Source organism: Cimex lectularius, unplaced genomic scaffold, assembly GCF_000648675.2.
Source record: "Cimex lectularius strain Harlan isolate CLEC.00 unplaced genomic scaffold, Clec_2.1 scaffold215, whole genome shotgun sequence".
NCBI classification, from domain to species: Eukaryota; Metazoa; Arthropoda; class Insecta; order Hemiptera; family Cimicidae; genus Cimex; species Cimex lectularius.
The window spans coordinates 293067-306973 of NW_019392799.1; the positions used below are offsets into that span (position 1 = coordinate 293067).

The 13907-nt window shown below is 36.2% G+C and overlaps 1 protein-coding gene and 1 non-coding gene across 2 annotated transcripts in view; both read right to left on the reverse strand.

Moving 5' to 3' along the window:
• LOC112127314 (heterogeneous nuclear ribonucleoprotein C-like) overlaps window positions 1-13907 on the reverse strand; it is a 322966-nt gene that overhangs the window by 257074 nt on the left and 51985 nt on the right. The window lies entirely within an intron of this gene.
• Window positions 1588-1660, reverse strand: Trnay-aua. The gene has a single exon. It is a non-coding gene; the product is annotated as a tRNA-Tyr (tRNA).

Here is a 13907-nt window from a genome sequence, read left to right on the forward strand (position 1 = left end):
CACTAATCACTACACATAAAATCATGATTTTTACGGCATTCTACTCCGCTTTACATGCCGCCGAAAACATGTTTTTACACGACGAGCTGACCACCTTGTATACCATCTATATTTCCAACCATTAATGCAATTTGAAATCGCTTGAAGGTGCATACAGATATATTGTTGAGCCAGTTCAGATCATACAAAAAAGATCTATGAAAATGTTTTAAAAAAATTTTTAGATACATATCAAAATTATTATTTGAGAAAATAGGCGTTTATGGCATATATCAAATATATGTGCAAAATTTATGTATGTTATTATACAAAGAAAGGACTAACTACTTCAGATGTGTTCAATAAATGTGTTACAAGAGCAATTGTATATAGAATCAAATTAAAAATTATAAAAAAATACATTGATGGACAAATTTAACGCTACAATCAATTTATTTACTTTAAAATAAAATCCATTACCTTCCAACATTAGTTACAGGTAATTAAGAGCTATCGTAGTCCAAATAAACAGGGAATAATGCTTTGTTTACACAGCAGACACTTAGGAGAAAGGTATGCCCCACGCTGTATGGTTCCCAGGTGGCATTCCATTGTGGGTCATTTCCTTTGAGAGATTCTTGCCAATGAGGATAATTCCAGGCCCCTTAGAGCATGTATTGGAGATGATTTTTTTTACATAAAAGATTTTAAACATTTTTTTAAGTCTTATTTTTTACAATCCAACCTATTTTTGGTATGCAAAATATGTAAACCTGAATACGTTAAAAATTAAGGTGGTGTGTAAATTTTGTCCGTCAGTGTGTATAAAATTAATTGACAATAAAACATGTGAAAAATGTTAATCGTGGAAGAAAAAAAATCAGTGAACAAAGCGGTTAATGATGCATGATAAAAATCAATTACGAACGATTAAACGCGTGTTAAACGAGAGGATATTTAATTTTAAATAACTCGGCAATAATCGACCGGTGATCCAAGTTTTTAAGAAAATTGTCTCGGCTAATTTAAGTGTTTGTGCTAATAACCCGGTCGTGTGTCTTGGAGCTAATGATCATTGGAGGAGAACAGTTATTTTCGATGCTAAATCCTGGCACTGGGCCGAAAGAACGAATTTTTTACCTTATACCTGACACGTTATTGTTTCTCTAGTATTTACTCATTTTCACTTTCAATAGTATAAAACTCAAGAGAATTACAAAACAAGAAAAACTATAATGACTTTTATTTTATTTTATTTTTTTTATTTTAACGAGGGTTCGCAACAGCAGAGGTCATATAAACCCTCAGAGTGCCGGTGTTTTTGAAAAAAAGCCCATTTGTAAGTATGTCGGGAATGACTTTTATTAAATCTATATTTATTTAATAACCGCTGTTACATATTAATAGTAATTTATAAATATAATAAAATTATCAAAAATATAATTACCACGTAAAAAACTAAAATGGTTAACTTTTTTATGATATCCTTAAAATATTCATAATCATCATTTAAGAAATCCATTATATTTAATGATCTGATTGACAAAATTACTTCTTTCAATTAATTAATCTCTTTATGTAAGGTCTTGGCAGAAATGGAAATGTTAGTGTCACGAGCGGGATTCGAACCCACGACCTTAGGCTCTATACGCCGCTGCTCTACCACTTGAGCTATCGTGTCTTCGAACTACTCGGACACAAACTCCCCATCTCAATCTACAACATTTCGAATTTTCCCTCCGTTTTGCCATATTTCAAATGTCGTGTAATCAGGATTCGATTCTCGGATATATGAAGTGGCCACGGAAAGCTGTTAGGTCGTGGGTTCGAATCCCACTCGTGCCACTGACATTTCCATTTCAACCCAGACCTTACATAAAGAGATTAATTAATTGAAAGAAGTAATTTGGTCAATCAGATCGCTAAATATTATGGATTTCATAAGTAAAACGAATTATGTCTTCACCAACAGCTCTCCGTGTCCACTTGTAGCCGAGAATCGAATCCTGATTACACGGCATTTGAATAATGGCAAAAAGGAGGGTAAATAATTATTTAAGATTGTTTTTTAATTGGAGGAAATAGGGTTGTTCTAATTTACATAGTACTGATAGTTTTGTTCTAGCATGTGTTTAGAGTGAATGTATTTGTTAGCGTGAATGTGCAGTGTGAGATGGCCGGTGGCGGAATATTGAGCGACCCTCAATTACGTTAGTTATATAATAACTGGTCATGGTGGAATATCGTACCTATCCGCCCTAACTGAGTAAATGTTAAGGAAAGAATGAATGAGAGTGTGAATGAGTTTGGATCTGGAAACAGCATGCGTTGAGTGCTGAACGAAATAACTGTTGATAGTACCCGGAATACCTCAGTAGACGAATGAGACTGATGTGTGACCCCGACTACCACCTGGGGTGGATGATAATCGAAACCTGCCGGTAATTTATTGTAAATTACAAAAGATGTAATTGCCGAAAGACTGCGAGAAGTGCGAGATGTGTAGATTTGAACTTACATAAATCCAATCCAATCCTAAACATAAAAAGCGCGTTCTTAACATTTTTTCTTTGATATTTTATTGTATTTTTTATTGAATCCTTCCAATGTTTACAGCATTTTGGCCATAAATATTTGCTTATTCGGAGATCGTGAAATGCGGTCTGGTGTGACGTTAATCTCGTTGGAATTTATAAATCCCAGGCCCTGAAGATGATCTCAATAAAGATCGAAACGTTGGTACGGTAAAGAAAGTGTTTTTCTAAAACCTACGTCACACCAGACCGCACTCACGATCTCCGAATAATCATTGACCAACGATCACTAAATACCACACATAAATATTTGCATTTTCAACTTCCTAATTACAATGAAGATACTCCTATTGGTTTATTTATTGAGGAATCGAGTGGTGGGAAGTGCCATGAGCTATGTAGATAACGAGGTAATAAAAATAGAAAGAAAAAAAGACGAAAAGACATCGAGGGGAGAAGCTATCCAATGATAGTACTCTTTACTCAAGAATATCACTGAATTATTCGCACTCTCTGACAGTAGGTCACTACTTGAGAGGGGGGTTAGTTTTGTACGTGGGGATTGGAGGTTAGTGTGAAATTTAAAAAAGGAACATTAAGGTTGTAATCGATGTTGCGACTGGAAACATAAAATGGGACGATAATGTAGGGTATGCATTCTGCGGAGGAAGGTTGGGTAGAACCCCATAGTTTTATGCCGTATGTCCATATTGGTTTCAGTTTTCAGCTGTATATGAGTATTTTGTTGTCAAGGGAGGGTTTAGATTTGTTGTCTAATAGTCGTTTAAGTAATCGCTATTGACGGTTCATTTCTATCCTTTTGGGTTGTGTATTGGATTGTGTTTATAGGTTAGTTTAGGTCACAGCCCTAGGTAGCGCATGACGATTTCGGTGAGAAGTGGAGTAAAGTTATAATATGAAGGATTTTTTGAACTATCGTTCAATGGAATAATGGTCAGAAGTGTGCGGTGATCCATGTCAGGGTCTGAGATAGACGATAGAATATCAGTGTTCAGCGTATGTCAGGATAGTGGTGTCGAGATAGGGATAACAGCAGAACACGGATTAAATTTTAATCAATTATAGGATTTATCTTAAGTCCTTGTTCAGAAGAAAAAGCTACCGTCACGAACGGGATTGGAACCCAAGACCCTTTGCTCAATACGCCGAAGCTTTAACCACTTGTGCCATCATAGTGCTAACATGACTTCGATCCACTCGGACACCACTCTTTACCTCAACCTATCTTTCGATTTTCGCTCTTTTTACTATATTTTCAAATATCATGTAATCAGGATTCGATTCTCGACGACTTATGAAGCAACAACGAGAAGCTTTTAGCGAAGTAAGTACTTCTGGAATGCGATGCCACGTATTATATTTTAAAACTGTTCGACTTTCACTTAATTGGATAGAAAACAAGATGAAGTATATTTAGTTAGTAGTAGTTAGAAGTGTTAATAGTAATGTGTGTTTCTTAGTGACCACAACACATTCACAAAAAAACCAACATGACACCACAAGAATATCATCACACTTTATGCTCTGAAGATGACCCGAATAAAGGTCGAAACATTGACCAAACAATGAAAAAGGGGATTTTCTAAACGACATCATTTTTGACTGCTCCTTACCACTTCAACAATTTAATAGTAATATTATTTAACTAAAACACGCTCAGAATAATCGATGCCGTATTAGTTGTGATGTAATTGTGGTGAAGTGAACTCCTTTGAAAATCATGCTTAAACGGTGAAATACAAAATTTAAAAAAAAGGATGGAATATGAATAAAATATGGGAAGCCTACACCGCAGGGCGGACATCTGGCGTCCCTCTCACGGATGGAACGTTATTCTCGTCTAATTGCCGTCATTTTCCCCCCCTTCATCGGCCCTCTTATTTATTATATCCCTACATCGTCATAAAACATAATCGCAATCGTGTTAAACGATTTTTCAACAGACGACTAGGCATTCACGTTGTATAATTTCCTGTGAAAAAAAATCCAAATTGAAATAAATGTTTAAAAAGGATAAGTGGCAAAACAAATCCAAGAAAAACGTCCGTCCGAGTTATGCTCTGTGGTGGTTATGAATTTTAATCAGGAAACCGGCTTTAGGAATGGGCGCTCCGTGAAATAATGAGCGCCATCAGGCGACTTGTCCTCCTAATAGCCACATTTAACCCTATCTTACTGTAATTTTTTATCCCGAGCGGACCACCGCCGCCCAATATGGTTGTATAGGTGAGGAAATCCCTAAATGATGTAAAAACGGAAGTCATTATCATCTCAGTCCACATTGCAAACTCAAGTACATAAACTAAACCCATCGCTTTTTATGACACACCCTTTATCAGACCATCAATTCCATTCAAAATTAGAAATTAATGAAATGATTAGTTATTAGTTGACAGTATTAACTGTGGAGAGTTATATAGAGTAAAAATTAAATTAAATTAAATCGTAGTACATTTTGAAGAATTGTAATTATTTATTAGAGTTAAGGTTAAGGACCAACACCCAGCTTAACCTTCCATGAAGATCAAGCGACCTTAGCCTGCCTAAACCTTCACCTCCATAGCTTCTTCGGAGTGAGAATGTGCCAAGCTTTTTTATTTCTCTGCCGTAGTGTTTAATGATTTCAGACTGGAAATCTGTAATGCATTTACCTAAGTTTAACACAGTTTGGTTCGGTTCCATCCCGAGATTCTAGCTCTCATGCCTCTATCCGGTTTTGCGCCGTCATTATAGCAGTAGGAATTGGCCTTCAGAGATTCAAAAATCCTTTGTCCCACTCTTCTCGATATGTTATCTTGTACTTGTTTGTTATAAGTTGTAAGTTGGTTGAAGTTATATTTTGAAGAAGATCGACTGGCAATGTCTAGTATGGCATCTCCCTCAATACACCTATCCTTGCAGATGGCTGTTCCTTTATGAGGAGTACTCCTAGTAAGGCATCTGCCTGCATTTCCTGTCTGTCTGCACACGGGGAACGAACGGGTGCATAACCAACTAAACGATGGGATAGCACGGTGTTTCAAAGTCCAAGTCCATGGTGTGCTATGTGGGATGGAATCGTCGTTGGCCATAGATGAGGCCCCTGGCGGGTACTTAGGGCAGAGCTTGTTGTTCGGTGGTGCCGTTATAGGCTTCCTTTACCGAAGGCATGGTTCCTCTATGGGGTGGTTAGAAATTCCACTTTAAACGAAACCGCGACCGGATCCGGTCGTTTCGACGATAGAAGGGTCCCTACACTCAGATGGAATTTGTCTTTTGTACCTAGGGAGCGCGGCGGGAAACCGGTTGATGTATTTCAGCCGACTTTTTGGTATCCCTTTCTGCGCAGCATACGGTCAGGTGTGCATGGATATTAACCCACCTCCTCGGATGAGGCAAGCGGGAAAAGTCATATCTGTATGATTAGTTTGTGGTTTCGGTGGCTTCTGCACCAAACCTCTCGGGATTAACCCAACCTCTGTTGGCCGGAGCTGAGTTGCTCCTTGAAAATCTAAACATGTGATAAGCCCATGCATCAGGTTAAAGAACCTCATTGTCCTAATGACACTGCGACCCCTAGTGAGAAACATATGCCTGCATTTCCTCACTCAGTTTTCGTTGATAGGTCTTTACTTAAAGGTTGTCCATTTAGCCGCTGCTGAGGCAAGCTTGTCGAGTGTCACTCAATAGTTCCATCGCCTTAGCCTGCAAACTCTTAGTTACACCACTGACCAGCTGATTTTATGACCCAGGTGTAGAGCCATATGATCATTTTGACGTTTAATCCCTAGTTTTTAACACAGAGCCTTCTGCACCTCTCCCAGGCAATGTCTGGCTCTTTGGATAGTTTTAATTAAATTTGGTTTCCATGTGAGCCGCTGGTCTACCGTGAATCCTTATATATTTGGCTTTTTTGGAGAATGGAAAAGTTAAAGCTAACTTTTAATTAAAAAATGTTAAAAACCGAAAATTCCCTCTCACACGGAATTGCATACTAATCTCTAACTTGAAACGTAAAAGTTGGAAAACTGGGTTTTATAAAATCAATCAGAAACGCATACACAACATAACAAAAACGTTAGAGGAATTTTCTAAACAGGGATGTAAATTTTTTTTTCCGCAGAGCAAGGAGTAATTTAAAATTAAATCCGAGTTTGCTGAAAGGAAAACATTTTTCTTCAACTTGCAGATAAGCTAAAAATAAATAGGTCTGGCTTGATAAAGAAATCAAAAAGCAACTGCCCAATACAGATCTGAAAACTGTAGGAAACTGTTCACTTTGAAGACAATCAATTTTTATATTTATAAAAAAACTATATTTTAATTAAACATTTGAATGAAATGATTTCTCCTTAATTATATTCAATTTAAACTAGAACATTTAATAGAAATTATTATTCGCTTTGAACAAGGCCGATAAATAATTTTCAATTTAAGTAATGTAGATAGACTTACAACTAAGACTTCGGCGAAATTAACCCCTGAGAGTTAATTTAGACGTTAGCTCACATTGTACAGAAAAGAATAAGAGTGCCTCTGGAGGTTAGTGTGTGATTTATTTTCATGAAAATACGTGATCTGGGTGTAAAGTCTAAGAGCTGTTTCCTGTTTTTCAAGTTCGTGTGTGAGGATTTTTTTTTTTCAAAAAAAGGTATTTTGATTATGTATTATACCCTTTTTTTCATCAATATCGTAAAATATTTTAATTTAGATTTCCACGGGTCTAATTGTATTTAGCAATTCAAACAAAAATAGTTTTCTGAGCCAGGCAGTTCAGGGTTGTTTAATGCCTGGCAGACTTCAAACTATAAGCTTTAATTAACTGTATTAAGAGAATTATTGATGAAAGTTTAATTGAAAATCGGTCGGTTCAAATGAAAAAGCAATTACAAAACTATTGATCACGTAAAATGTCCGTTTTAACCAATCAAATTTGATTTGTAGTTTATTCCTCGACATTTGTGCCTCGAGCCCTGTTAGGTGTACAATTAGCCACGAGCTTCCTATCCATTGATCCCTCTTTCAATAAATCACTAAACGATCTCGGGACAAAGCACCGTTTTTCTGACGGATGATCCTTTATTGTTTTGTGTGTGTTCTTTTTTACCTCGATCACAAATCCCCTCAAATGGTTTAATGAAAATTGTAAACTTTTGTTCGTGTGAAAAAATTAAAACGCATACCCACCAATCAAAACGTTATCCTTCCCGCTGCTGGTTTCCTAGATTATTTCTTTTGTTAGGGAAGATGTCGTGATGAACAATATCCCAACCGTCAACTACTAACCTTCCAATATATTTTTATAATATTGCACAATATTTTTATGACATGTGTGGTGATTAGTGACCATTAGTCAATGATTATTCAGAAATCGTGAGATGCCGTCTAGTGTGATGTAGAAAAAACATTTTCTTTATTGTGCCAACGTTTCGATCTTTTGTTGAGATCATCTGCAGGGCCTGGGATTTACAAACATTGTTTATATTTAACAAATACATGTAGGATGTGGAAAAAAGTGAATTTATACAATGCAAAAAAAAAATTGGTAGGACCCAGTTTCTCGAAAACGCCTAACGGCATCTCTTAGAGTTTCGAAGGGAAATCCGACGGAACGACCATCATCAGAAGTGCCACACCACGCGCAACATCCTCAGCACTAAGTGGCATTTTTAATTTTAAAAATTGAAATTAAGAAAACAAAGATGAAAACTAAACATTTTATTGCTTTAGAATTCAAATGATACTGAATAAACATTTTAAATTCCGTAAAAAGGAAACACTGAAAAATCTTTTATCGTTGTTTTGGATTTAAGATTTACGTCTAATTGATATTCCCAATTTAAAGGATAGCATAAACAAATATTTATTTATAAAAACAATGAGACCAATTAAGAGCAGAGTTTTCTTTTATCGAGAAAATGAAACAAAAAAATCAGTTGGGTGGAATTTTTTGCCTGTCAGTGTATTTTCAACATATTTTGTTTGTCTATTAACGTGTTTTAATCGGAGAAAAAATTACTTTTGCATTTGCATCATAGGGTTTAATAATGGGGCAATACCTGCTTATTTGAGCAGAAATCTACAATTTGGTCTATATAACTTGTTATTTTCTTTATTTAAAAGGAATTGTAAATCAAAAATTTTGTCGTCACACAATATTTGTTATGTATTTATGTCTATGTTCTTCAAAAAAAACATGTGAAAATGTTTTAAAAGATGTAAATCGTTAGTAGAGAATGTAATAAAATATTTTTATGATAATTAAACTAAAGAGGAAAGTTTTGGAAATTTTATTCCAATGGGGTACCTGTAAGAGAGTGAGAAAGCTTATTTCGTCAAAAAAAAAGCCAAGATGTTTTTACGAGATGTTTTCATTACTTAATTCAGAGGATTGTGATCCGTCTCCGTTTATTTGAAGGGTGGAAAACTTTTTGTATTACGATTTGCAATAAACTCTTCTCTCCGTTTACAATCGGGATAACAGTGTTAAAACAAAACTTCAGGTGGAGTTGCGTGGGGGATGGCGCGACGTCGCTATCCTCTGGGTGGATGGAGCTTATTACCCTAAAGGGGTTTACCCCGGGATGGAAAACGGGGTAACCCCGTTACACACTCGATTTAACACCGCCGCCCTCAGGTGGCTGTGCATTGAGTTAGAGAAGGAAGTTTTAATCTTCTAACCTCCTAGCCCAGCTCTTCTGTTATCTTTGAACCCAATTAAGTCTTTAAGAGTAATTTTAAGAAGGTTCATTTATGCTTGCTTGAATTAATTGGCTTTGAAACTTAGCGTGTCAATTTTCGGATTGTAATTATTCGGTGAAAACTTTACTTTTGAATTTGTTCAAGTCAGGAAATCTGTTCCCGAAACCACGCGTAAAAAACTTGTGTATAATATGAACAGACAAAATAAATTCTAATAGCATTGACAGTTAAAATAGATACAAAAAAAAACCAAACACATGAACCCCTGAAATATCATTTTATTTAAAAACCTTAAAATTAAAAAAAATTAAAGTCGCAAATTTAGGACCTCCCTTACAATTAATGAGAAATGAGAGAGGGATAAGAGAGAATTAGACAGAAAGTCAATGAGTGAGTAAATAAGTTAGATAGATAAATGTTGAAAGAAATATAGAGGAAAAGAGACAAGCCATAGAACATTTGAGTGATTAAGTTGTGAGGGAGAAAGGGGTAGCGAGAGAGGGAGAGAGGGTGGTCTATGTGAAATTAAATAGGAAGAAGAGATGAAGAGATTACGAAAGGAAGATGGTTGGTGAAAAGTAATTTTGGAAGGGAAGGGGGAACGTGAAAGAGAGAAGAAAAGGGAGAAGGAGAGGAGAGAGAGAGAGAGAGAGAGAGAGACAGGAGGACAGACTAACAGAAGAAAAATAGATAAACAGGCAAAAGAGATAAAAACTGAGAGACAGACAGAGAGAAAGGGGAGGGCAGACAGATCAGAGAAACAAACTAAAAATATATAGAAATAAAAAATGTGAGTAAACGATATTGCGCATGGACGAAGAGGGAGGGGGGAGAAAGAGAGAGAAAGAGAAAGAGAGACAGAGACAGACAGAGAAACAAAGAGAGAGAGAGAGAGAGAGAGAGAGAGAGAGAGATAGAGAGAGAGAGAGACTATGAGAAATTAAATAAGAAGGAGAGACTAAAAAAGGGAGATTGTTGGGGAAAACTAAGTTTGGAAGGGAAGAAACAGCGAGAGTGAGAGAAGGAATGACAAAGAAAGAAAGATAGAAAGTCTATGAGAAATTAAATAGGAAAAGAGAAGAAGATACTAAGAAAGGGAGATTGACGGTGAAAAGTAAATTTGGAAGGGAAGGGGGAACGTGAAAGAGAGAAGAAAAGGGAGAAGGAGAGGAGAGAGAGACAGGAGGACAGACTAACAGAAGAAATATAGATAAACAGGCAAAAGAGATAAAAACTGAGAGACAGAGAGAAAGAAGAGGGCAGACAGATCAGAAAAACAAAAACTAAAAATATATAGAAATAAAAAATGTGAGTGAACGATATTGCGCATGGACGGAGAGGGAGGGGGGAGAAAGAGAGAGAAAGAGAGACAGAGACAGACAGAGAAACAAAGAGAGAGAGAGAGAGAGAGACTATGAGAAATTAAATAGGAAGGAGAGACTAAAAAAGGGAGATTGTTGGTGAAAACTAAGTTTGAAAGGGAAGAAACAGCGAGAGTGAGTCTTGCCGGTTCCGGGTGGGGGCTTCTGGAGGTCAAGGGAGCGAAGTGAGTGTAACCTTATGTATGTATTACATTCTACAGTTTTGATAAACAATGCCTATGTCCCATGATCCTCCTGACAGAACCGGCATATTTCCGTTCCAGCCTTGTTAAGGTGGTAGGTGGTAGAACAGTGGGCGGTGTAGAGGCCTACAATTCTCCTCGAATCCTGCCTGCGGAGAATTTGCTTGCTGCTTTTGTCCAGTGTTTCAGTTTTTCTTTCTCAATCCATTTTTCCAGTTCCAGCTTAAGAACACACTCTCGAGTATAGTGGTTCTGGTCCAATTGGTAAGTGGGTTGCCCTTTTTTTGGCTAGTTGGTCAGCCTGCTCATTTCCTTCTATGCCTTCATGACGTGGAACCAATTTTGAGTGCTTATGACTGCTTGAGAATATCAATATCTGTGCACCTCATATTTTTCTTTATTGACTTCTGTGCACAGAGTAGCATGGACGTCAGCTTGGAAGATAGTTGGGGTTAGTCAAAGAGGCTTTTGCTAGGGTGAAGTTCGGCCATTTCACTCCTACACCTATCCCTGTTCCATCTTCAATCCATCTGTATCCAATCCATACCATTTGGGCCCCTAATTGAAACTTGGAGCCACCTTACCTCCAAATGTTTTTCTTGTCTATGTTAACTAGGAAGGTTCTGTCAAAGTTGAGCTTTTCTCCCATTTTGTCAGACACCGTTGTAGCTATCTCATTTATTTTATAATGTACTTTGTATTTTGCCGCAATAAAACTTTTTATTTATTTATTGAATTGGTGGATATTTTTGTTTAAAGGATTTTAAAGGCGAGAAGTGAGCAATGGAGTTAGCGTTTTACTCCCGGGGGCTATAATATTTATTCATTCATTTGTGCTTCTACATTATTGCATAAAGGTGAGAGAAAACATCAAATTTTTATTCCTAGATACAAGCTGTAACAGACCAGTTTGCATTCATGTCAAATATTAATCTTAAGTATTTTACAGAATTGCAAAACTCCCAGGTGAACCATTAATCTTTTGGAATGTCTTCTTTTAGAAAATATTACAATAATCTTGGTGGAGAGATTATGTACCATTGTTAAAAAAAATTTTAATGTCAAATAGATCAGAGCACTTTCCTCCTATATATTTAAATTGTGGGATTTTGAAATCATATAATTAATGATTATTAATCGATAATAATTCAGCCCGGAATTCAATCAGTTTTATTCATCAATTCGTCTTGAATCCAACGGTACATTTGAAACTTGCGACTGAACATAGCATTTTTTAATTTTTTTCGTTATACCATTTTGCACCCACTCTGGAAGATGTAATGAATGATTTGTGCAGAAGAACATCAGACGTGACCTTTTTTTCTCAAGTTCTGTTTTCCAGGATTTAGTCAACAAATCAATAAGTTCGAAAATTCGCGAACATTTTAATTTTTGTACTTTTTACGAAAACTTCAAATCGAGCCTTGGAGCCTGGAAATCGTTCTCGAGGGGCGACCTATAGAATTCGATAGTAAATTCTAATGAGCTTTCATTTGGTCAACTTCCACTTTGCCCGATTTCCCAACCGTTTTCGAGCTATTCACGATTGCCGGTCCAAAAACGTGGTTTTTATGTGCTTATGGAAAAACCGATCACACTCTCTTTCTCTCTCTCTCTCTCTCTCTCTCTCTCTCTCTCTCTCTCTCTCTCTCTCTCTTAAGAAACCTATTTTTTCAATACGTTATTCCAGCCAAACTGCCATAAAAACCTGTGAAATTGAAGGAAAATCGAATTTCCGTGATAAAGTAAACAAGTGGTTATCGACAGCAGAAGTACATTGTTTAATAAAAACATTTATCAGTTGGTAACAAAAATTAAATATATATTCTTCTCATAAAGCGTACAATCATTAAAGAAAAATTACAATCAAAATGAAACTTCATTTTCCATTCCCATCCTAAAAGGTCAAAGTAAAAGTTGTCACTCACCTGTTCACTTTTTGAAAAAGTAATCCGAACAAAAGTCGTAGAGTGTAAAATTTGCAAAAACATGATGAATAAAAGTTTATGCATTCATGAAAATCGGGAGAGAATTTATAGATGAATGATTGAAGCTAGGAAAACGTTTAAAAAAAACCATCTTGTTCAGCGTAAAATTACGTAAAATTTTCTAAAAAATCAGACCTAGCGCAGTTCTGTGTCATAAAAGGCTGAGAAAATATACATATCCAAATTTCTTCATTTTTTCGTGCAAAAACCAGGTGATGGGTTTTTTCTGATAAGAGTCTCTTTCTATACCAAAGTCTGGTTGATGGCATGGAAGATATTTGTGTGGTGGTTAGTGACCGTACAAAAACATACGCAGAAAACAAACACTTTGAGTGAGTACAAATACTTTGATTGAATATAAAAAAATATTTTTTTGCATTGTATAAATACACTTATTTCCACATCCTATATGTATTTATTAAATTTAGACAATGTTTGTAAATCCCAGGCCCTGAAGATGATCTCAATAAAGACCGAAACGTGGGCACGATAAAGAAAATGTTTTTCTAAACCTACATCACACCAGACCGCATCTCACGATTTCTGAATAATCATAATTTTATGTCAATCCGTTCAAAAGTTACGATTTTTTAATTTTTATTTAAGAAAAAAACATGTTTCTTTACATAAAATCTAAATTTTCTCCACTCATCCGTAACTTTTCTAAACTTTTGATACCATTTTTAGATTTACCACCGAATTTTCTGAATAACTGCTCTTCCTACTGCACAAACACCGTGAAATTTTCGAAATGGCACGTAAAAATGAGGTCAAAAGTTAGGAAAAGTTCGCTTAGAGTGGAGAAAATTCAGGTTTTATGTAAAAAACGAGTTTTTCTTTAAAAAATTTTTTAACACGATGAGCTGATCCCCCTATAAAATAATAATAGTAATAATGTAATTGGGAGGGTCGGTGGCCGCAAAGGTTTAGGCGTTGACACGGGGCTCACCACTGAAAGGTAAAGGTCCCGGGTTCGAATCCAGGGGCTCTGCACTCGAACCCGATATACAAATGGGCTTTTTTTTAAAACACCGGCACCCTGAGGGTTGATATAACCTTTGCTGTTGCGAACCCTCATACAAAAATATAATTTTTAGTTTTAATTCGGAATCCACATTTGGTATATCAAATACATGCATC